General features: G+C 35.3%; 1 protein-coding gene and 1 pseudogene across 10 annotated transcripts in view; one reads left to right on the top strand and one right to left on the bottom strand.

The window, feature by feature from the left end:
- Positions 1-25,934, bottom strand: part of LOC123925775 (WD repeat containing planar cell polarity effector) — a 473,517-nt gene that overhangs the window by 370,131 nt on the left and 77,452 nt on the right. For 3 of the 10 annotated variants that reach the window (XM_045979285.1, XM_045979289.1, XM_045979287.1), the window contains exon 3: positions 17,901-17,952. The exons of the other annotated variants lie outside the window; for them this stretch is intronic. The gene's annotated coding sequence lies outside the window, so the exon portion shown is untranslated. The remainder of the gene's footprint in view (positions 1-17,900; positions 17,953-25,934) is intronic. 10 annotated transcript variants of the gene reach the window in all.
- Positions 7,081-7,822, top strand: LOC123925778 (annotated as a pseudogene).

Genomic DNA, 25,934 nt, shown 5'->3' with positions numbered 1-25,934 from the left:
AGAAGGAGAGTTTATTTTTTAAGAGAGAAGAGACATAAACTATCAATTATTCTCATTACTCCTGCATTTACGACCTCTTCTCCCTCCTTTCCAGAGGAATTAGACAGGGCCGGGGCTGCAAAGAGCACAGTGTCAATACTTAGTTTTGGTGCCAACTCAGGCTACAGCTGTGAGTCTGTAAACAGTACAGTTCAGAATTTGTCACAGATGGTGCCAGCCAATGAGAAAGTGTCTAGGTACTCAAAGCAGGGTTTGCTATTCTTTCAGTGGTTAGTAAATATTATACGTCATTTATTTTCTAACAAAGAAAAGTTGGTGATATACATATTTTAATTACAAAATATGTTTTTTAATGTATAGCTCAATACACATGAATGCATGGTGGATTTGGCATGAACACTGCTTTAACTCTGCATCCCCTTCCATAAACATTCCAGTGTACACTTACATAAAGTACCTAATTTATTAAACTGATGTTTGACATAACTTATTTATTACTTATGGTATGACTCTGTTACAAATTACTCAATATGTGGTATACTCAGAAAGTGCTTTAAAGATACTCAATAAAAGGTTTAATACTCTCATAAAGCAATGGTTAATTACTGAGAACTAAATTTGTGCTGGGTGTTATTAACTTCCTATATATAAATCACTGATTATCTTAATAAGGAAATATGTGTGATTTGCTTTAGAAATTGTATTTACTTGTTTTTAAACCTCAACAAGTTTGAAAAGTCTCCAAGGTTTTAAAGTTATTCATTTTACGTTTGATCAAAAAGAAAGTTTTCTTCTCAGCTAATTAGATAGTGCCTACTGTATGGTGAGTGCTTTATATGCATTTTCTCACTTAGATCTTAACAGCAAGCATATTAGGTAGTATTTTCCTATTTTAAAAAGTAGAAAGGTTGATGAGCTATATTTTATTATTTGGGGGTTTGTTTTTTTTTTAAGATTTTATTTATTTATTTGTCAGAGAGAGAGAGCAGAAGCAGAGAGAGCTGCAGGCAGAACAGGCAGAGGGAGAAGCAGGCTCCCAAGCAGAGCAGGGAGCCCAACAAGGGACTTGATCCCAAGACCCTGGGATCATGACCTGAGCCCAAGGCAGATGCTTAACCAACTGACCTACCCAGGAGTCCTGGGATGAGCTATATTTTAAACATGAATTTGTCTTACAGTACAGTATTTAAAACCATTTTTTAAAAAGTTCTGACTACTCTGCCCCATGTTTCAGCTGCTGCAGCTGTCCATGAGGCACAGAACCTGCCTCTGCAGATGCCTGTCACCCCAAGGTCAGAGGTAGAGGATACAGCCAGAACTATGTTGTGAAGATATTCAAACAGCCCATGAAGAAGACCACTTTGGGAGAGGAAGAGCTGGCGCCCTGGCAACAACCAGTACATCCTTGCCAACCACATGCATGAGCCTCCTTAGATCCACCAGCTCCAGGCCAGCCATTAGATCACTGTAATATCTCTTGAGAGAGCCTGAGCCAGAACTGCTCATCTAAGCCACTCTCAAATATCTGATACACACAAACTATGAGGATAACAAATGTTTATTTTTTTAAGTTCTGATATTATTTTATTAAATATATGAGCAATTCATTTTGAATGTGGGCAACCTTTTCAATCTTAACACCAACTCCTTTCCCTTTCCCAACAAAATGGAGTATACATTATGACTACAAAGAAATACCCACTGTTTTACTGAAAGGTGGGCAAGGGAGAAGGAGACAGAGGAGAGAAAAAGGAAGAGAGGAAGAAAGGAAAAAAAAGAAAAACAAAACCGTACCCTTCAAGTCTTTCTCAATATCAGTCATCACTCTCATGTTCTCTTTTCCCTTATTGGCTCAGGTTCCCTTTTTTTTGTTTTTAAGATGTATCTTATTATTTATTAGAGAGAGAAAGAGCATGAGCAGGAGGGGCAGAGCAAAGGGACAGAATCTCAAGCAGACACTGCACTGAGCACAGAGCGGGATGCAGGGCTCAGTCTTACCACCTGAAAATCATGACCTGAGCCAAAACCAGGAATCGGAGGCTTAGCCGACTGTGCCACCTAGGCACCCCTTGAATCAGCTTCTTCTAAAATATATCCTAATCTTGCTAGTTCTTTCTATTCCACTTACCTCTCCAATTTAGAACAGCATCTTATCTTGCCTAGAATATTTCATGCCTCTGACTGGTCTCCCATTTCAACTTTTAAGCCATCATAATCCATTTCCCATAGAAATATAAAGATATTTTCAGATTTTTAATATATAATGTACAATATGTAATAGTTAATATAAAATATTTTAAATACACAAATTAGATCATTTTATCTGTTTGTCTGAAGCTCTTCAAAAACTTCTCATTGCATTGGTCTTAAAGTCCTTATATTGGTTTACTTATACCCCTATGTGAGTTGGCCCCTACCTCTTTTATGTAATCTTCTTCCACTCCCCCTAGAAAGACAAGTTGGGGTAATACTGTAAAGACCTATGGATAAAATGCAGCAAATCTGAGCTTTACTCCATATGTCATCAATTTTCAAACTTTTTTTTCCTGGTAGACCACTTTTTCCCTCAATAAACTATTGCACTAATTCCAACATATAAAAATTGTAAAAGTAGAGATGCTCTGGTTGAAGCAAGGTCCAGAGGCCCATCCCAACCACTAATACCAACAGTCCTCTAAAGCCAAATGGCTACATGTGGGGGGCCAGCCTTTATTTCTCAATTTCTAATTCTATCGTTCCAATTTTAGTATATGTGCTGCCGAAGCGAGCACTCAATTTCTAATTCTATTGCATTACCTGGATTGACCTTCCATAGCTTAACTTCTCTCCCACATTTTGTCTTTTTTTTGTTTTTTAAGATTTTATTTATTTATTTGACAGACAGAGATCACAAGTAGGCAGAGAGGCAGGCGGTGGAGGGGGTGGAGGGAGGGGAGCAGACTCCCTGCTGAGGCTGAGCAGAGAGCCAGATGTGGGGCTTGATCCCAGGACCCTGGGATCATGACCTGAGCCAGAGGCAGAGGCTTAACCCACTGAGCCACCCAGGTGCCCCTCCCACATTTTGTCTTTTAACTCTGAGAATATTTCTTTGATTTTAGCTTCCAGATTACTATTTCAGTCTGTGCTTAGACCTGTTACATTGTTTTGCTCTTCTTATATACAGAAAGACATACTCTTAAACAATACAGGTTAAACTGCACAGGCCTACTTATACCAAGACATCTTTCAATAAACACAGTACAATACTGTGAAAATATTTTCTCTTTCTTATGGTTTTCTTTATACATTTTCTTTTCTCTAGCTTATTTTATTGAAAGAATATGGCATATAATAAATATAGCATACAAAATATGTGTTAATTGACTGTTTATGTTATCAGTAAGGCTTCCAGTCAACAACAGGCTATTAGTAATTAAGTTTTGGGGAGTCAAAAGTATACTCAGATTTTCAACTGTGTAGGAAGTCAGCACCCCTAACCCCCTTGCTGTTCAAGGGTCAATGGTATATATTTACAGTTTTTTATTTTTTTAAAAATTTTAAGTTAGCTCTATACCCAATGTGGGACTCGAACTCATAACCCTGAGATCAAGAGTTGCATTCTCTACCAACTGAATCAGCTGGATACCCCCATATTTTTTTAAATTTTAAATCATATGTTTAATTTCAAAGATCTTTTTTCTCATTGCTTCATTTGAATCATGGTCTATTCTTATTCCATTATCTTCTGGAATCTCCCAAAAATTATTGATTAGAATATATTTTACATGATCTTCTGTTCTTTGAATTAATGTTTACCCAAATTAGTGGTTTGTTCATCTTGGCTCTTCTTTTTCCTGCTAGTGGTCTTCTTACCTGTATGATGATCCCTGGCTATCCATTCATATTTATAAACAAAAATCTAAGTTGATGATTATACACAGTTGGCCCAGGTTTTCCCTATAGCCACGTAGATATTTTGCCCATCCAGTCTCTTTCCTGTACAGGAAGACTGACTGCTGGTACGTAAGTGGCCACAGTCATATTAAGATGTGTAGGTTAGCCTACAGAGGCAAGGTGAGGAGACTCCAAGTGACAAAAACAGAAGAGTTTTAATCTGGTTATAGAGTACTCAAACATATTTCCCTCCTGGGCAGGACTATCTTTCATTTTTCCTCCAGTCCACATCTATAACACAGATAAGTCCTCCCAAGTTACTTCATATTGTACTCTTTTCTCATGTCCCTACAGCCACATTGGAAGTCTTTCCCAAATAGGTATTTTACCTTACATATGGCTTTTGAATTTCAGAAATGAACAAATGCCACTGCCGTCTGCTATCACTACTGTGTGTGTTTGTGCATGCGTGCATGTGTCAGAGAGAGAGAGAAAGGGAGAGCTGAAAGAATGGAGAATACATGCGTATGTGCCAGATTTGAGGAGAAAGAACTGGGCAAGGAGAAATACGGTCTTCCTTTCTAAGGCACATACCTTTAAAAAATTACCTGCCCCCCCAGCAAGAACTTCAAAATTTTGAGGGTTTCCTCTCTTACACAGTTGTTTTCTTTGCATTCTGGGCTCTCATTTTCCAGGCTTCTGTTTTTGGCCTCTCAAGAATTCCTCACAATTTCTGATGGTACCATTTCCTGTCTTCTAACAGTGTTGAGAATTTACCTTTTAATTCTTCTGGTTTTAAAGAATTTTGAAAAGAAAGGGAAGTAGTGGCATCTATACAAAAAGTGATTTAGGACTGAGAAAGGCTCCTAGAGTATCTATAATAAAAGAAAGATATAGTGGAGTAACAAAGGTTACAGACAGAATAAAATTCAAACCTCTTGTCATGACTTACCTCTTCAAATTTATTATTTACCACTATCTTCCTTAGTTCGTTATAATCCAGAAACATGGGATTTCTTTTTGTTTCTCAAAAAATATACTCTTATTCCTACGAGTTTTTGTGCTCTTCTTTTATAAGGAAATCTGATTCTTCTCATAATTCAGATCTCTATGCATATGTCACTTCTTCCCAAAAGTCTTCTCCAATGATCACCATATAAAATAGGACCATCCTAGTTTCTGTCACGTCATTCTTTTTTATTTTATTGAGCTTATCCTATAATAAGATCATCTTATTTCTTTGCTTACTTGTCTGAGTACCTCCACTAGCAGAAGTGCTACGTAAAGCTGCTTTGTAACATCACACATTGTAGCATATATGCAATAAATATTTGATAAATGAAGATTTGAGAGTCTTCTAGCCATTATACAATATCTCAGAAGTCAAGAAAAGAGAATAAAAATCAAAGTTGAAGTGTTAGCCATGAAAAGAAAGGACTTATTTCTGAGACAGACAGGAGTGAAAGAAGGATAAACATTAAGATGTTCTCTCTCAGGTGTTAGGAAACAATTCTTTGTAAGTCTTTCAGGTTTCTGTAAAAGAGGCATTGAGTGCCCTTTATTCTAGACCATCTTTTGAAGGATAATAGCCCTGGAAAATAGAGGTAATGTTTCTTATGGAGCGAAGGGCAGGCATGCTTACTTCCCATTATAAAAAATTAAGTTCTCCAAGCTCCGCGTAATGGAACCTGCTGCATGTACTGGTGTCATCTGGCACTCTTCCTGTCACACCAGAGAAACTGGGGTTCAGGGAACCAATGCAAAAATGCTAATACTTCAACTGTTCTATTGCTATGAAGAAAAACTTAATCTCTGTTTTCTACCAGCATCCATGAAACTCACTAACCTACTAGTCAGCAAGTAAGGTAAAATCTCACTCTTCATATTTCTTGATGTGAAATAGGGACAAAAAGCGAAACATTAAAGCTGGATAACTTGTTTTTTCCTAATGAAGAATGAAGAGAGGTCTTCTGTTGAGTAAGACAAGGTGAACAGAGGGAGACCCAATATGAGTGATTTTAGATAAAGTCACTGTGAGAAAAAGGAAAGAAAGCAAACTGGAAATGAACACCTCCACTTCACCCTGTCCACAAAGGGTGAACTCCACCAGTTCACAAATACTGTTGATTTTTTTTTTTTTGCCCAATTTATATTAATTTCCTATCTTCTCCAATGTTATAGTTTGATTTAGTTCTGGCCCTGTACTCCTATTCTAGACAATTTCAATAATCTCTCCAAAGAACCTCTCTTTGTCCCAACTTAACCTACTGATAAATTAATCTTATCAAGTAACAAATCTCATCATATCATTCTCCTATTTACAAGACTCTGAAAATTACACTAATGGCATGATCACTTTAATTTTCTTAAAAAATATGAAATATACATCCTAAAGAATAAAGTACATAAGTACTATTTAATGGATAAAATGAATACCCTGTACTCACCGTTCAGTTTAAGAAATAGAACACTACCAGTATGTTAAATGCTGTGTCCCCTCCCAAGTCACATCCCTCCATTCCCTCCTCCAGAGGTGACTTGCACCCTGAATTTTGGGTTACTTCCCTTTTTCAAAATAGATTACTGCCTATATATGTATCCCTAAAGAATACACTGCTGATGAATGAATAAACAAGATGTGATATATCTATACAATGGAATATTATTCATCCTTAAAAGTAATGAAATCTCTCTAGTTAAAATGCTCCTATGACTTCTTATTGCCAAGAGCATAGAGCTCTTAGCATGTCAGTCATGGCCTTCACGATCATTTCCCCCTACTACCTTTCTAGTCCTACATCTAACAACAACCCTAGAACTGTCCCTGGCTGTTATACAACTTGTTATTTCTACAGCCTTATACTCTCCTACCTTCTACTATGTTGCCCCTTAACCTGGAGTGTATTCCCCACCATTCAGTAGCTTCTTTATTTTTTTATTATTATTTTTTTTATAATGTAGTCTTTTTCTTTTTTTTAAAGATTTTATTTACTTATTTGACAGACAAGTAAGCAGAGAGGCAGGCAGAGACAGAGGAGGAAGCAGGCTCCCCGCTGAGCAGAGAGCCCAATGCGGGGCTCAATCCCAGGACTCTGGGATCATGACCTGAGCTGAAGACAGAGGCTTTAACCTCCTGAGGCACCCAGGCGCCCCTCAGTAGCTTCTTTAAATGTGCCTTTCAGCTCAGAGGCAGCAGGCTGCTTCAGGATGAAGTTCAACATCTCTTTCTCAGCTACTGGCTGCCAGAAACTCATTGAAGTGAACGATGAACACAAACTTCATACCTTTTATGAGAAGCATATGGCCACAGAAGTTGCTGCTGATGCTCTGGGTGAAGAATGGAAGGGTTATGTGGTCTGAATCAGTGGTAGCAATGACAAACAAGGCAGGGTTTTCCCCATGAAGCAGGGTGTCTTGACTCATGGCTGCATCCACCTGCTGCTGAGAAAGGGGCATTCCTGCTATACACCAAGGAAGACTGCCTAGAGAAGGCACAAATCCGTTTGGGGTTGCACTGTGGATACCAATCTCAGTGTTCTCAACTTGGTCACTGTAAAAAATGGGCAAGCAGGATATTCCTGGACTCACTGATACTACTGTGCCTCATTGTCTGGGGCCCAAAAGAGTCAGCAGAATCCACAAATTCTTCAGTCTCTCTAAAGAAGATGATGTCTGCCAGTATGTTGTGGGAAAGCCCTTAAACAAAGAAAGTAAGAAATCTAGAACTAAACTCCCAAGATTCAGTGTCTTGTTACTCCACATATGCTCCAAAACAAACGTCGGTGTATTGCTTTGAAGAAAGTGCACGCTAAGAAAAATAAAGAAGAAGACCCAGAATATGCTAAACTTTTGGCCAAGAGAATGAAGGAAACCAAAGAAAAAGAAAGGCCGGGAACAGACTGCCAAGAGATGGAGGCTGTCCTCTCTGACAGCTTCTACCTCTAAGTAAAAAAAAAAAAAAAAAAAAAAAAAAAGGAGAGATTTTCTAAGAGTAACAAGTAAATAAGATTAGACTCAAAAAAAAATTAAAAATTTTTTAAAAATATGCCTTTCATATGCAACCTCCTCCATGAGTCTTCCTGCTCCCCAGCCAGACAGAACCTTTCTTTCATCTGAAATGATATAGCATATCATCTGAATTTCTCATATAGTGTGCATTTTCTACCATTATATTTCTACTCAACTGCCTGATACCTTTTTTCACTTTAATATATTGGTTTCAGTGACACCGCACTCTCCTCATTTTCAACCTACCTTTCTCTAGCTACCCCTTCTTAGCATTTTCCACTGGTTCTTCCTCTGTCCATCTCTTAAATACTGGATTCCTCAGGGTCCTATTCAGAGTCCTCCAAGATCTCTTCTCTTTAGGTTCTCCCTGGAAAACACTTCATCTACTCCAATTACTACCTACATGCTGATGACTCTTAGTCATTAGTCCTCCTTTCTCTCCTCAGCAGCTAGTTTATGTGTCTACCTTCTATTGGCCATCTTATTCCACATTAACATGAAGTTCACCGTCTTTAAACCCGAATTCATATTCTTCCTTTTCTGACTCCTTCCATGATTCCAATCACACTGAATGGAAGCACTATCCACCTAATCACCTAAGTTAGAAACTTGAGTGTCATTTTTACTACTATTTATTTCTTCCACAAACTCCACATCCTACAATCATCAACTCGGTTGCTTTTATTAGTCAAAATTTCATAAATTCATCTAGTTTTTTCCATCTTTACGGCTACCAAAATAGTTTATAACTCAAATACATCTCAACTAATTACCCAGAAAGTCCTTATTTGTATCCTTTTCTCTAAGCTAACTTCTTCCGACCCATTCTCCATATTGCTGCCAGCAAAATCTTTCCAAACAGTAACACGAATCATGTAATTTCTCGAAAAGCCTTAATGACTTTCCACTGCACCAAGGATGAAATTCCCCAATAATACATAAGACTATGCATAAAATACTCCTTCCTTACACCTCTGGCTTCATTTCTGAACACTGAAGTCTTAGAGTCCCATGAGTCATGCCATGTTCCTCTTTGCCTTTGTGCATACTCCACGTGAAATGCACTTAGCTATCCCCACATCTCTTTCCCTTCTAACATGTCCCTGGGCTAATCCTTATACATGTTATGCGTCAGGTTAGCAAAAACTTTCTCCAGGCTCGCCTAAGATTTGGTTAGATGGCGAAACATAATTCTACCATACGTACTTTCAGATACCCTCTACATTTCCCAAGCATAGTACTCATAAACTTATATACTTAAATTTTAATTCCTTGTTTGTGTCCCCACAAGACTGAAATTGACTTGAGCCCTGATAGGTAACTTTACTACTCTTACAGAACACAGTAGATGTTTTATAACTATTTGTTGTTGAGTGAATGAATGAATGAATATGTCTTATCTCTGCTAAATACGAAGGTATGTCCCTGAACTACAAAATCTGAGTATGAAAAATCTGCAATCACCATATACTATGCTCAAAAAAACCAAGAATTTTTAAAAATTTCACAAAGGTTAAATAAGGCTTAAATTTCAAAGAGCATGATCTGCATTCAAAAGGATGGCTTAAAATGCTAAGAAAGGAACCCCAAAAGTCACACAGTCCAAAATTTTGCCTTTACTTAAGTAAAATATAATCAATTCCTCAATTTTATTTTATTTTATTTTTTTTAAGATTTTATTTATTTATCAGAGAGAGATAGACAGAGAGAGAAAGATCACAAGTAGGCAGAGAGGCAGGCTGAGGCAGAGGGAGAAGCAGACTCCCTGCCGAGCAAGGAGCCCGATATGGGACTTGATCCCAGGACGCTAGGATCATGACCTGAGCCGAAGGCAGCTGCTTAACCAACTGAGCCACCCAGGCGTCCCAATTCCTCAATTTTATATGGCCAAGTATTTATAAACTGTTGTTAGCAATATTATTTAAAGTAACACATGAGATTAGAAAATTAGATATATAGAATCCCAAATAAGATGTAAAAATAAAAATTGATTCTAAGAGGCAACCATACTGGGAAAGAAATTAAACTGTCACTATTTGCAGATAACATGATACTACACATAGAAAATACTGAAGACTTCACCAAAAAACTACTAGAAGTAACACACAAATTCAGTAAAGTTGCAGGATACAAAATTAATAACCAGAAATTAGTAGCTTTTCTATACACTAATAACAAAGTAGCAGTAAGTAAAATTAAGAAAACAATCCCATTTACAGCTGCACCAAAAAGGAAAAAAGTATCTCAGAACTTAACCAAAGAGGTGAAAGATTTGCACTCTGAAAACTACAAACATTAGTGAAGAAACTGAAGACGACCAAAACAAATGGAAAGATATTCCATGCTTATGAATCAGAAGAACCAATATTGTTAAAATGTCCATACCACCCAAAGCAATCTACAGATTCAACATAATCTCCATCAAATACCAACAGCATTTTTCACAGAACTAGAACCAATAATCCTAAAATTTGTATGGAACCACAAGAGACCTTGAATAGCCACAGCAATGTTGAGAAGAACAAAGCTGAAAGTATCAATCCCAGATTTCAAGCTACACTACAAAGCTGTAGTAATCAGAACAGTATGGTACTGGCACAAACACAAACACACAGATCCATGGAACAGGACAGACGGCCCAGAAATAAACTCACACTTTATGGCAAATTAATCTATGACTAAGGAGACAATATACAACAGGGAAAAGACAGTCTCTTAAACAAATGGTGTGGGGAAAACTGAACAGGTAAATGCAAAATAAAGAAACTAGACCACTTTCTTACACCATATACAAAAATAAACTCAAGTGGATTAAAGACCTAAATATGAGACCTGAAACCATAAAAATCCTAGAAGAGAACACAGGCAGTACACAGGCAGTATTGTCTCTGACATCAACATATTTCTAGGCATGTCTCCTAAGGCAAAGGAAACAAAAGTAAAAAATAAACCATTGAGACTGTATAAAAATAAAAGCTTTTTTACACAGCAAACGAAACCAACAACAAAACAAAAAGGGAACCTACTGAATGGGAGAAAATATTTGCAAATGACATATCTAATAAGGGGTTTATATTCAAAATATATAAATAATTTACAGAATTCAACACCAAAGAAATTCCAAATAATCTGATTAAAAATGGGCAGGGGACCTGAATTTGTCCAAAGAAGACACACGGATGGCCAATCAATAAATGAAAAGATGCTCAACATCACTAATCATTAGGAAGATGCAAATTAAAAACCACAATGAGGTATCACCGAACTCCTGTCATGTCATCTACCAAAAAGATAAAATAACAAGTGTTGATGAGATGTGGTAAAAGGGAACCCTGGCACATTGTCAGTGGGAATGTAAACTGGTGCAGCAACTGTGGAAAACAGTATGGAGGTTCCTCAAAAAATTAAGAATAGAAATACCATATGATCCAATAATTCCACTACTGGGTATTTACCCTTAAATAAAAATAAAAAACAAAAACAAAAAAAAAACAAAGAACAAAAATACTAACTTGTAAGGATGCATGTACCCCTATGGTTACTGCAGTATTATTTATAGTAGCCAAGATATGGAAGCAATCTAAGCGTCCATCAGAGAATATGGATAAGGAAGATGGTGTGTGTGTGTTTGTGTGTGTGTGTATTTCATAGCCATAAAAAAGATGAGATTGTGCCATCTGCAACAACACAGACAGACCCCAAGGGTATTATCCTAAGTGAAATAAGTCAGATGAAAAGGACAAATACATAAATATTTCACTCATAGGTGGAATCTAAAACAACAAACAAACAAACAAACAAACAAACAGAATCAAGAGAACTGAGTGGGGCAGGATGGTGAATGGGTGAAGGAGAGTGGAATGAATAAGTCATGGGCATAAAACAATCAGCATAAGGAATATAGTCAGTGCACTGTCATAATGTTGTATGGTGACAAATGGTAGCTACACTGTGGTGAATATAGACAGCATAAAGTATAAATTTGTGGAATCACTATGTTGTACCTGAAACTAATGTAATATTGTTTGTCAGTGATATTCAAATAACTGACTCACTACTTAAGAACTGATTCACTAATATGCTAGTGTAGAAAAATAAGAAACATTGAGAAATGTGACTACCCTGAAGAATTAGTTTACTGTTATCTACTTGAGTTTAGAGCTTTTCATCTTAAAATACTTTAAACCATCACCTAAAAATTAAAAATTCACTTCTGACAAATTGCTTGGGGTACTCAAAGGGAGAGAAATTCATACCAGCAAGGTAATCCAGCTATGAAGATGATTTCTATACCCCAACAATTTTAGCATATATTACTGTCATAAGTCGGCTTTAAATATACTACATCATCCCGTGTATTTTCTTTATAGCTTAATCTCAATCATCAAAATCACTAGTGTCAACACCTCCTTTAAAAGCATTCATTCATGTCTCATTCAAGGAACATATTTTTAAAGCACGTACTATTTTGACATGTATTTTCAAACAAGATTTCAGCAATTTATTAAGGGTTTACAGTTTTTAAAGTAGTAAAGCTAGCAGAAAAGATGAAACTAGCCTGATAGAATTTCACTGTCCAATGGTTCTGAGAATCAGAATCATATTACTCCTAATGAAATAACATTTAAGAAAAGTAAATTATGTATTCATGGAAATCAGTCACTTTTGTTTTGTTCTCAGAACATATGAGGTGAGATGCAGAATAACTCTATGATTAGTGTATATATTTTCAAAATAATATAGTCTTAGTCATTAGAATTCATGGACTGGGGGTGTCTGGGTGGCTCAGTTGGTTAAGCAGCCAACTCTTAATTTCATCTCAGGTCATGATCCCATGGTCCTGGGATGGAGCCCCACATCTAGCTCTGTGCTCAGCAGTAAGTCAGCTTAAGGATTCTCTCTCTCACTCTCCCTCTGCCCCTACCCAAACACACTTTCTCTCTCTCTCTCACTCTCTCTCTCTCAAATAAACCTTAGAGGGGGAAAAAAATCATAAGCTGCTGTCTATTTCTTAGATTTTTCTCAATTTTCCTCTTTGCAACTCCTGAAAACAAGTTTCCCAGAACTTTAATAAACCGTTAAAGAATATTGTTTTAATATCCATTGGTGAAATATTTGAAAACATTTTTAGCAAACATAGCATTTGATGAGAAGTGAAACTTTTCCCAAATATATGCCATTATTAATTTGTTTTTAAAAATTTGTCTTTTCAAAAAAAAAAAAAAATTTGTCTTTTCTTCTACGACAGTAAACCCACAATTCTCATTGCAGTCTTGCTAATATTTCTGACACCTAAAGTGTTTCTTTTCACCCGAAGTAAAAAAGTATACATATATTGCAAGGTAAAAGCAGATAAAATTCTCTCACATTGCCAAAACTTCTATAACACATAGAATAAACTGAGTATGCTGAATAAAGTCTGCTCCACAAATGATGGTTAAAAATTAACTCTGGTAATACTCTGATTACTCCAAGTTTTAACAAACTAATTTTTAGTAGTGTATTTTTTTCTATCAGTTGAACTATTATTTACAGGCAATCAGAGAATTTGAACCAATAATGTCATTTATTGATAGATTAACAGATTGGTAAGTAATAGCTAATACATCACTTCTTAAGTGACTCAGGACATGCTTTGCATTCCCTAGTTCTTAAGTACTCTAATAACTTCATCTTTATTGTTATTCTAAATAGGAGCAAGGCTTTCTATTAAAAGGCTGTGTTCCAGTAGCTTTGTTGTAAGAGCTATTTTGAAAAGCAATTAAATTTTAAAATAACTAGACTTTAAAAGTCTATATAGAAATTATTTTCTGTATCACTATTCAAGGTAGCTTAAAGATGATGTGCACAATTCTAATCAATACGAAAACAATTCCTATATTAAGAAGTAGTATTTGATCTACAAATTCTTTTTATAAATAAGACATAAATATTCATTTGACCTCTGTTAACATTCCTCTAAAATAACAAAATACTTGTTTTTCTTTATAACTAGGTTAAACTCCTATAAAGTTAGATTTCTATCAGCTAGTGTAAACAAATTAATGAATTAAAAGAAGGTATAGAATTCAGAAAGTTCATTACATAAAATGTTCACTCTTAGAGCAGATAATTATGTACACTCTGTTCAAATAAAACAGAAGTAATGAAAGCAGCTTGTTGGTATCAAAGCCTCCTCTTATGGCTGGGTAAGGAACAGACATGGTACTTGCCAGAGGCACCTCTAACCCTTCAGAAATAAAGGAGTGTTAATGGTAGGCCAGAAAGCATGTAAGAGTCTGTTTTATATTAGATATGCTAATAATTATGTCTCTCTATGTAACTGTTTATGTTAAATACAAAATGAAGAAAAGCAGCAAGTTTATTTTCCTAATTAAAACATGATTAAATTCAGGCGCCTGGGTGGCTCAGTGGTTAAAGCCTCTGCCTTCAGCTCAGGTCATGATCCCAGGGTCCTGGGATCGAGCCCCGCATCGGGCTCTCTGCTCAGCAGGGAGCCTGCCTCCTCCTCTCTCTCTCTGCCTGCCTCTCTGCCTACTTGTGATCTGTCAAATAAATAAAAATATTAAAAAAAAAACATGATTGAATTCTGTATTTCCATTTTTAATTGGTTCCATTTTGATTTAATAAGCATTGAAACTCAAATGGATTTCAGGAATGCTTTATCATTTTCCAAACTGCACAAAACAGTTCTTACTGTCAGGATTAATAATTCAATACAGCATGTAATAAAGTAAATAATAATCATACATGGTCTTTTATTTCACATAATTCTTAATTATATAATGTTGAAAAAACTTATTTCAGATTACTTTCAGATTCTTTTTATCATAATATTCTTTCCTGCTTTTTCAAAATCATTTAACATTATGGAATATACAGAACAAATATTAAAATATATAGCAAATATTTTGATTTTGCCTCAGTTGGTATTAAAGCAGCAAATGCTAAGATTCTGCCCTTTTCTCTCTACCTTCTCTGATTGACAAACACATTACTAAGTTGTTTAAAACTAAGGGTAGAAGAGTCTTGTATAGGCCAGATGAGTTAATAATTTCAAAGTAACTAAACCATGATCCAATTTTTTTTAAAAAACCACCGTCAAATGTCTTTGAGCTAAATTTTTGGTCAGCATGTGAGAATTACCATAGCAATCCCATTACCCTAATGAGTATTCTATGTGTAACTCCCCACACATCAAACATAAGTCTTGCACATTATCTTTCAAATATCTAAATAAGTATTTACATACATAACACAAAACCTAAATTCTTTATAAAGTTGAACAAACTTATATAATATAGATATGTATATTTACACATCAGTAATATATATACACCACACACACACACATTTACATCTCTACACTCTATGACTCCTCTTACATAGCTAAGAAGTTGAGATACAGCCATTAAAAGGATTATCCAAAATAAGTGCCTGGATAGCAATATCTTGAATGGGGTCTGAATGAGCTATATATTTAACAGAGCGTGTCAAATGTGAAGATTCCCATTCTTAAGACTATATGTATTACTTAAATGAAACTGTTTAAAGCCTGAATACCACATTCAATAATACAGGCCTGGGAAGGAAGCATTTTTTTTTCCCTTCCTGAAGTGAATTTGATGCTTCTGAAAGACTGACAGATTTGGAAGAAAAAGTAAATCTTTAAACGAAATTAAGTATTCACAGAACAAACACTGCAGCTGCAAGAGCAATTCAAATTTCCTATCACCAATCTTTCAGTCCTCTTTTTAAAAGAACGATTTCTGAGGTCAGAGGTTACTCACATTTTCATGGCTATTCAGCCCCCTACCTAATATAGCTAACATGGGTACATTAAATAGCGACAACTGTGATAATGGATATATCTGCAAGAACAGCAAGTCATTTCATAAAGGCTGCCAACTACTACAAAAATAGTGATTTTTCAATTCCACAAATTGTTTCTACAACATTTTATCTAAAACTGCCTTACATGACTCAAACATTAATTTGTATTTTTAAACAAAATATTAATTACATGTTATATTCCAAAAGTTTGAAAGGGAGTCAACTGTGAAAATAAATTTAAAAATTTTATTTTTAAATAATTAGCAATGGCCCAACTAGTCAGACTCTGATGTATGTGTGTCTGTCTGTGAACACATACATCCATTTCACAAAAAGAAGGAAAATGACTTTATTCATAAGTAATGAAATAATGTTTTTTTAAATTTTTATTTATTTATTTGACACAGAGGGAGAGAGAGAGAGAAAGAGAGAGAGATCACAAGTAGGCAGAGAAGCAGGCAGAGAGAGGGGGGGAAGCAGGATCCCCACTGAGCAGAGAGCCCGATGTACGGCTCAATCCCAGGACCCCAGGATCATGACCTGAGCCAAAGGCAGAGGCTTTAACCCACTGAGCCACCCAGGTGCCCCGCATAAGTAATGAAATAATGTTATCTCAAAACAGAAATATCAAAGATGTAAAAACGAAATACTAAAGGTGGTATAATGTTAGGAAGAAAAATTTTCATAAAACTTTAAATCTAAATTTCTAAAAATGTTATAATCTTTGTATAGTACATGGAAAATAAGTTTTAAAATAAAGTTTCAATATATTAAGTAGAACTTAAAATCAGTTTTGTATAACTCTGTATCTGATAGAGGATATATGATTCAATTAGAAAAATAACATAAAATTACACATATAGTTTGTGTAATTCTGTCAGTTAAGGAAGCCTACTGCAGTACTCAAATTGATTTTGATTTTTCTGTGATTACCAGTGAATGTTTCAAAATGGCAAGAGAGTTTCATATTTTACTTCCAAAATATTGAAAGACATTTAAATATCAATGTAACTGAAACATTATTCATTAAATTGGTAGAAGACATAAGTGACTTTTTTTAATTCCAAAAAGAACTATATCTCAAATTGGAAAAGAACTTAAAGGGGGGAAAAAAAAACCTTTCAGAATTAAGACTTAGAGCTTTAAATATATATCTGTATAGAAATGTTTTTTCTTCTCCTTAATATACATGTAAACCAAGAATTATTTTTCATTTGAGAAACTCAATCTTAGGTTTACTAATTTAATGACCTGAACCTACATAGGAATGAAAGGTTGTTGTTGTTTTGTTGTTTTTTAATGGATAAATGAAAACAAAACATTCCAGAGTAAAGCTATCTTTCAAGTTTTAACTGATCAACAATCACTTGATAAAATGAACTATATTACATATAATTGCTAAAATCCTGTGGCATTTTAGAACTATTTAAAATAGAGCGTAAGCTGGTTTAATTGTAGTCATAGAGCAATTCAATATTGAAATATTCATAGGAAACCAAATTGTATCAGTTTTCTTTTTTTTTTTTTTTTTTTGTGGAGTTGTTTTCCTTTGTATAGAAGTTGATTTTAAAATGCAATGCAAACAATACACAAATACTTTGAGGTCTTTGTGATCTAAATCACAAGACAGGCTCCATTTGAATCCCAGAACAATTAATAGAACAAGATTCATCCATGCATTTTAGTATTTAGTATTTCCAAAGAGTTTCCTCAAACCAGAATTTTAATTTCATCTTCCTGCCTTCTAAAAATCAAACAAAAAAACTTCCACATACCTCATCCTATGGTCCTTGCACAATTGCACCACCTAGTGTTCACTAGGCAATAAACCTACAAATTTAATAAAGCTTTCTCTGTATTTAAAAAAACCACTACCATCACCATCAAGACACCCCAGTACTACATCAACCATCCAAACTTTAACTTGCTATCATTGTTTGACTTATAAAAGTTTAATAGATTGAGATACATTAAAATGTTAGATTTTAATTGTGATTTAAATAATCTAAATGTACTCTGAGGTAGGATCCCAATTCTGAAAATGTATTTCACATGTGTGCAAACTGATTACATATGACCTCAAAAAGAATCGCATTTTAAAATCTAGAATACGTTTCAAAGCCAAAATTAACAGAGACAAATGAGAATGGTGGATGGCCTCTTCATAGTCAAAGGCAATGACATACCTTCTCTTCTATTACTTTGGCTTCCAGAGGGTAACAAGATAGGCTCTTCTTCCTGTAATCCACCAGAATCACATTTTAAAGACTATTTTAACTGCGTATAAAAAAAGACATACTACTGGGGAACCTGGGTGGTGTGGTGCCATTGGTTAAGCATCTGACTCTTGGTTTCAGCTCAGGCCCTGATCTCAGGGTCTTGAGGTCAAGCCCCATGTTGAGCTCCATGTTCAATATGCAGTCTGCTTTAGACTCTCTCTCCCTTTCCCTCTGCCTTCCCTGCACGCAGTTTCTCTCCCTCTCTCTCAAATAACTAAATCCTTAAAAAAAAAAAAGATATCCTATCATATTTATACTATAATTATTTCCTTAGTAAATATTAGATTTTTTTGGAATTAATGTTCCTATTATATTGTTGAGAAAAAAATTCTTTAAACATGCATCCATGAATGATAAAATATCATAGTTATATTAAATTTGCAATATTAGCCTCACACTTATTTAATAATATACACGATGATTAGAAGTCATATTTACAGCTCTCTGTGGTAATCAAACATAAATGATAAACTGTTCGCATGAATTACTATTATCAACATTGCTTCTACATAGTTAAAACAAAGTATTTTTAAGGTAAATTGGAGGGAGAGAATGGGAAACCCCAGTGGAACAGTAAGGTACTCTAAGGCCCTACCAGAGATATTAGGTCTATTATTTATACTTGGAGAAACAAACCCATTCCTTTTCTAGCTGCAGGGTGGCATCGTTGTAGATTATAGAATTCCCTGGCTGGTAAGTCTACCAGTCCTCCAACTTGCCAACCTCCAGTGTTGAAAGCCAGAAGACAGCCAAATACACTTTGGCTTAGAATAGTAGCTAGTGTTAAAATGTGTTAAAATGTGTGTGTGCACGTGTGTGTGTGTGAGAGAGAGAGAGACAGGGAAGGAGGGAGATGGGAGGTGGAGGTGTGGAGGGGGTGGGAAGGGAGAAGGAGACAGACACATGAAAATGGAGGACTTTAATCCAAACTGAAAACTAGTCTAGGTTCCCCACTTAAACTGCTTAAGTATCCAATCAAATCTTTGACAGTGTCTATTTCCCTTTGTTCTCCAGCACTAGGTCTCTATCACTATTCATTTAAATCCACCATGTGATAATCTACCCTTTCCTCTGTCTTTGGACATTTCATTTTTCATCTTCCCAGTTCAAGGTTATGACCTATATAGTTTATCTATCTAAAGCTAAGCATAGAAATGATCCAAGTAATATTCTTGGCCACTATCAAGCAGAACTCAGACCTACTTGAAAACATTTAAGTGTTTATGGAAAACTTCATAATCCCTAAAAACTCAAAGTACACAAAAATATGACACCTCTATGGCAAAAAAAAAATGGGACACTGGTATGCAAGTTTTGCTCTTCTAGCTCCTCTAATTGCTTCTGACATATTCATTAGATTACTGTTACTTGTCATGAGAACTGGGCTCTATGGTAATATGAGGGGCTCAAATGCAAACGTACTGTGAAATGTGGCTATGGTTCAAGAACTTTTTCTAACTTACATAAAACTTACCAAAAACTTTCCCTTTGCTATACTGGTCCAGAGATCCTATGATCCTAGAGGCCAACTCATAATAAAGTCCCATAAGATTCTAAAAGCCATGGCTTTCAAGATCTTAACCTAACCTAGAATCCCACAGCACCATAACCCCTAAAATTTGTGGGATACATATTCAGCAAAGTAGAAAGATTAGAAAGGATGCTTGTGAGAGGTTTAGCCTAAATAAGGCTAACAAAAAGAAGAGAGAAGGGTGATATTTATTCCATTCCTCCTGCACAATAAATGAAAGTGGTGAAAACTAAAATATTTGTGTGTGTGTGTGTGTGTGTGTGTATTTTATGCATAAGCTATGTGGTAATAGATAATTTAGAACCTTAAACATGAACTCAGAGAAAAAGAGTAAGCTAGCTTTTAAATTCAAAAGAAAAGAAGGCAGAATGTAGACCCGTCCCAGATAAGGAATCTAATAGACAACCATTCCCACTGTAAAGCTTAAACCAGGGGCGCCTGGATGGCTCAGTGGGCTAAAGCTCTGCCTTCGGCTCAGGTCATGATCCCAGGGTCCTGAGATCGAGCCCCACATCGGGTTCTCTGCCCCCCAGGGAGCCTGCTTCCTCCTCTCTCTCTGCCTGCCTCTCTGCCTACTTGTGATCTCTGTCAAATAAATAAATAAAATCTTAAAAAAAAAAAAAAAGCTTAAACCATGAGGTACTACATGCTCAATGTAAAAACAGAACATAAGTGAACCTACCCAACCCCTCTTAACCCTGAAGGACTTCAAAGAAAGTTGCCTTGGGACTAAAAGGGGAGCCAAAAGATCCTACTCCTGAGAAATTGCAGCCTGAAGTCACCCATCACATAGAAATACAGTCCAAATTCTCTTGACCTGGGTATCCAAAGCACTTTAAGTTTTGAATTTAGCCCAAAGTCGTCCCAGGCCATTAGTGATTTCTATAGCAGAAGCAAACATAATTCCTCTTGAAGGAATAAATACACACTTCCATTCCAGACCTCAAAGACTTCCCAAAATTAATTTTTCAAATAAAGAATGACATAATACATCATGAACAAGAATCAGCAAAGGCAACAAAAAGCAGAAACAAACTCAAAGATATAATATGTTGGAATTATTAGGCACAGATTATAAAATAACTATCCTTACTATATTTAAAGAAATAAAAACTCAAGGTGAAAATACTGGAGAGAATAGTAATTTTTTTTAAAAACAACAGATTTTAGAGAAAAATAAAACTTCAAGAAATAGAAGAAATATAGTAATAGAAATTTAAAACTCAATGGAAAAAATTAACAGCAGAATAAAGAGCTGGAGGGGTGCTTGGGTGGCTCAGCTGGTTAAGTGACTGACTCTTGATTTCATTTTAGGTCATGATCTCAGGGCCCTGGAATCAAGCCCCATGTCAGGCAGGCTCCATGCTTAGCATAGAGTCTGCCTGTCCCTCTCCCTCTGTTCCTCTTCCCATACGTGCTCTCTCTCTCTCAAATAAGTAAATAAAATCTTAAAAAAAAAAAAAAAAAAAACAACAAAACAGAGTACAAAGTGAGAAATTATTTAGTATACCTGATTACTGCTCAAAAACAAATAGGAGAGATCAGGGCAGAGGCAAAATTTGAAGATATACAAAGAAATTTCTCACACTGATCAAATATAACAATCTACAGATTCAAAAAGCTCAACACATCCAAAGGTAGATTTTAAAAGAAATAAAAATTCATGCACAGATACATCACAGTGAAATTGCAGTAGGCCAAAGACAAAACCAACATCTTAAAAGCAGTTAGACAGACTGACTTAAAATAAGCAACAGGTAGACTGGCAGCTGACTTCAACAGCCACAAGAGAAACCATGTGCTGAAAGAAACTAAAATGTGAACCTAGAAATTTAACTCAGTAATAGTATCTTTCAAGAATGGGGGCAAAATAAAGGCATTTACAGACAGACAAAAGCTAAAAGTCTGGTACCAGCAAACTCTGAGAAAGACAATTCTATAAATATACTTTAGGCAGAAGGAAAATAATCCTACTAGATGGGGATCTGAGATGTAAAAAGGAAAAAAAGAAAAATGAGAAACACATGTATGAAATTCTGTATTAAACCTATAATAATAATTTCTTTTGATATTAAAAAAGTGAAATATCAATCAGCAATAACATGTAAGTCAGCAGGCAGGCAAAAGTAACTAAAAAGATCTAATGTTGGGGGTTCCTGGGTAGCTCAGCTGGTTGAGCATCCAACTCTTAATCTCAACTCAGGTCTTGATATCAGGGTTGTGAGTTCAGGCCCTGCACTGGGCTCCACACTGGGCATGAAGCCTACTTAAAAAAAAAGTTCTAAGATTGTTCTATTATTTGAGAAGAAAACAAAGGTATTAATTGGCCTTTGATCTTGAAAAGTACAGTAAATGTGATTTTGGGATACCCATTAAAAGAAGAGAAATGAGTATATAACTTCCAAACTAGTAGAAGGGGAATATGAAAAGATTTTTTAAAAATCAAGCAAACAGGGACACCTGGGTGGCTTGGTCGGTTAATCATCTCCCTTCAGCTCAGCTCATGATCCCAGGATACTGGGATCAAGTCCCACATCTGGCTCCTTGCTCAGCGGGGAGTCTGCCTTCTCCCTCTGCTTGCTGCTTTCCCTGCTTGCACTCTCTCTCCTTCTCTTTCACAAAAAAATAAATAAAATCTTTAAATAAAAAGAAAATCAACCCAACAATGATAATACATACCTATTAGAATGGTGAAAATCCAAAACACCGACATAAAATATAAGAATGTGAAGCAAAAGAACTCTCAATCACTGTGTATATGGACAACATCTTCTTTATCCATTGGTCTGCTGAAAGGCATCTCGGCTCTTTCCACAGTTTGGCTATCATGGACATTGCTCCTATGAACATTGGGGTGCATATGGCCCTTCTTTTCACTACATCTGTACCTTTCAGTAAATATCCAGTAGTGCAATTCCTGGTCATAGGGTAGTTCTATTTTTAATTTTTTGAGGAACCTCCACACTGTCTTCCAAAGTGGTTGCACCAACTTGCATTCCCACCAACAGTATAAGAGGGCTCCCCTTCCTCCACAACTTCTCCAACATTTGTTGTTTCTTGCCTTGCAAATTTTTTCCATTCTAACTGGTGTAAAGTGGTATCTCAATGTGGTTTTGATTTGAATCTCCCTGACGGCTAATGATGATGAACACTTTTTCATGTGTCTGTTAGCCATTTGTACATCTTCTTTGGAGAAGTGTGCTCATGCCTTCTGCCCATTTTTTTTATTTGATGGTTTGTTTTTTGGGGAAAAAAAGAAAAGAACTCTAAATCATTGTTGGCTGGAATGAAACCACACTGGAAGACAGTTTGGCAGTTTCTTACAAAACAAAATATACCCCTACAATACAATCCAACAATCACACTCCTTGGTATTTTACCCAAATGAAATGAAAACCCTATCCCACACAAAAACCTGTACATAGATGTTTATAGCAGCTTTATTCAATATTGCCAAAACTTAGAAGGAACCAGAATGTCCCACAGTAAATGAATGAATAAACTGTGGTACATCCAGATGATGGAATATTATTTAGTACTGTAAGGAAATGAGCTATCAAGTCATGAGAAGACATAAAGAAAACTTACATGCATATTACTAAATGAAAGAAGCCAATCTGAAAAGATTACATACTGCATGATTCCAACTATATGGCATTCCTGAAAAGGTCAAACTACAGAGATAGTAAAAAAGATCAGTGGTTGTTAAGGCTTGGGGGAAGGGAGGGAAGAACAGGCAGAGCAAAGAAGATTTTTAGGGTAGTGAAACAATTCTGCACCATACTATAATAGTGGATAAGTTCATTATATTTTTGTCAAAAGTCAGAGAACATACAACATCACGAGTGAATCTTAATGTAAACTATGGACTCTGGGTAATGATGTGTCAATGTAGGTTCATCAACTATAACCAATGTACCATTCTGGTCTGGGAAGCTATGTGTCTCTGTGTGGGTAGTGAGGAGCATTAAGTATATGAGAACTTTTTGTACTTTCTGTTCACTTTTGCTACAAACCTAAAACTGTTCTAAAAACTATTTTTTAAAAAAATCAATGCAAAAGAAGGCAAAAGAGGAGAGAAAAAGAAGCATAAAATAGGAAAGACAAACAAGAACCACAAAATAAGACAGTGACTATGAACCTAAAAATATAAGTAATTACATCAGATGTAAATGAATTAATGGCTCTAGCTACAGACTGGATTTTTTTTTAAAGTGACATTTAAAAGAGATATATCTAAATATAAGGATACATAAAAATTCTACCTAAGAAGGAAAAAAGATTTACCATGAAAATACTAACAAAACAAAGGCGAGTATAGTAACATTAACATTAAGCACACACAAAAAATAAAGCTTTAAGATAAAAGACAGTACTAGAAACGAAAAGGGTCAATTCCTAATACTACAGGTTCAGTTCACCATGAAAAATTTATAATGAATATGCATGATAACAGAACTCCAAAATATATAAAACAAAAATTAATAGAATTAAAAGGACAAATAAATGTTTTCTGAGTGAATAATCAGAAAAAAATTTGGATGATAGAGGATTTAAAAAATACCATAAACAAACTTATCTCAATGCATATATAGAGATCACTACATTCAAAGGCTAAGGGATGTACATTCTTTACAAACTCAATTTGGAAATAAAAAACCAAATGAAACAAAGCAAGTCTTCACAAATATTAAGGGATTTAGATCCTATAGGACACATTATCTGATTAAGTTAGAAATCAAAAACAAAAATGGAATTAAAAGAAATCATCATGTGTTAGAAATCAAGAAACATACTTTTGTATAACCACGAATTAAGGATAAAAAATCAACAGAAATAAAGGTATTTTGAAATAAACATGGATGACCCTAGAGGACATTATGCTAAGTGAAGTAAGCCAGACACAGAAAGACAAGTATTACATGACCTTATTTTTTATGTGGAACCTTAAAATAAAAAAAATCAAACTCAGAAAGTCAAATGGTGGTTAACAAAGACTTGGAGGTAGAGGGAAAGTAGAGATATTATCAAAGGATCCAAACTTTGAGCTATAAAATATTAAGTCCTGGAGACCTAATGTACTGCATGCTGACTATAGTTAATAATAAGGCATCGTATATTTGAAATTTGCTAAAAGAGTAGATCTCAAGTGTCTTCACCCCACACATACATAAAATAGTAACTATGGTGGAGCATAAGAAATAACACAGAGGACTTTGGGAGATGGAGAAGAGAAGTGAGTTGGGGGAAATCGGAGGGACAGACAAACCATGAGAGACTGTGGACTCTGAGAAACAAACTGAGGGTTTTGGAGCGGAGGGGGTGAGGGGTTGGGTGAGCCTGGTTATTAAGGAGGGCACATTTTGTATGGGGCACTTGGTGTGGTGCATAAACAATGAATCTTGGAACACTGAAAAAAAAATAAAATAAAATTTTAAAAAATAGTAACTATGGGAGGTGATGGACATATCAACTAATTATATTAATAATTTCACAATGTATACATATATCAAAACATCATATTGTATATCTCAAATGTATATGAGTTTTGTCTTTCAAAATAAATTAGTAATAAACTTTTAAAAGGGCTATAAAGTAAATTCAAAGTAATTAGAAGGAAACAGCAAAAATAGCAGAAATTAATAAATTCAGAAACAGAACCAACAAAGCACTTTAATAGAAACTGGAAAAGATTACTAGATCATTACCAAAAAGGATGTTTTAAAACTCTTTCCATAAACAATTAAGAATTAGAGAGACATAAGAACACTCCCAAGTGAATGCTAGTCTACCCAAGATTCTGATTTGTAGTTCCAAATGGTAAAGAAGGAAGATCTAAAATATGGCAGTGAATTAAGAAGGAAAGATGTTCTCTCCCAGTTCTTCCTTTACTGCACAGTATCCCACTGCTTCTGTCCATACCAGACCTTTCTGCAGTACCCTATGAATAGCCTCTGAATCTGTCCCAAACATCCTCAAATGCACTGGAAGGCATGCTGTCTTTCCTCCACCTACTCTAACTCCTGAAATGAGAACTCTTGAATATAATGTTACTTATCAAGGACCAAAACTGAAGCCCTCATCTTCACTGAGGAAACTTGTCCATCTTTTTGTGGTTCCAGTTTTAGTGAACAGTACTACCATTCACTGAACTGCTTAAGGAAAAAACTTAGATTGTTTACTCTTTCTCTCTTGCTGTTCACATCCAATCAATCAATATCTAGTAAACTCTACTTTATAAATGACTTTCAAATTGATCTGAATCTCTTCTCTAAAATAGCATAATTTATTTTAAGATTTCAAAAATCAATACCCTAAAATTCATGATTTCTTATAAACAATACAAACTTTTCCTAACTTTCATAAGAAAAACTATATTAGCTTTCATTTATTTATCCATCCGAACTGAA

Source organism: Meles meles, chromosome 15, assembly GCF_922984935.1.
Source record: "Meles meles chromosome 15, mMelMel3.1 paternal haplotype, whole genome shotgun sequence".
NCBI lineage: Eukaryota > Metazoa > Chordata > Mammalia > Carnivora > Mustelidae > Meles > Meles meles.
Note: the sequence above shows the minus strand (reverse complement) of the source record. Positions and strands in the feature narration are given on the sequence as shown.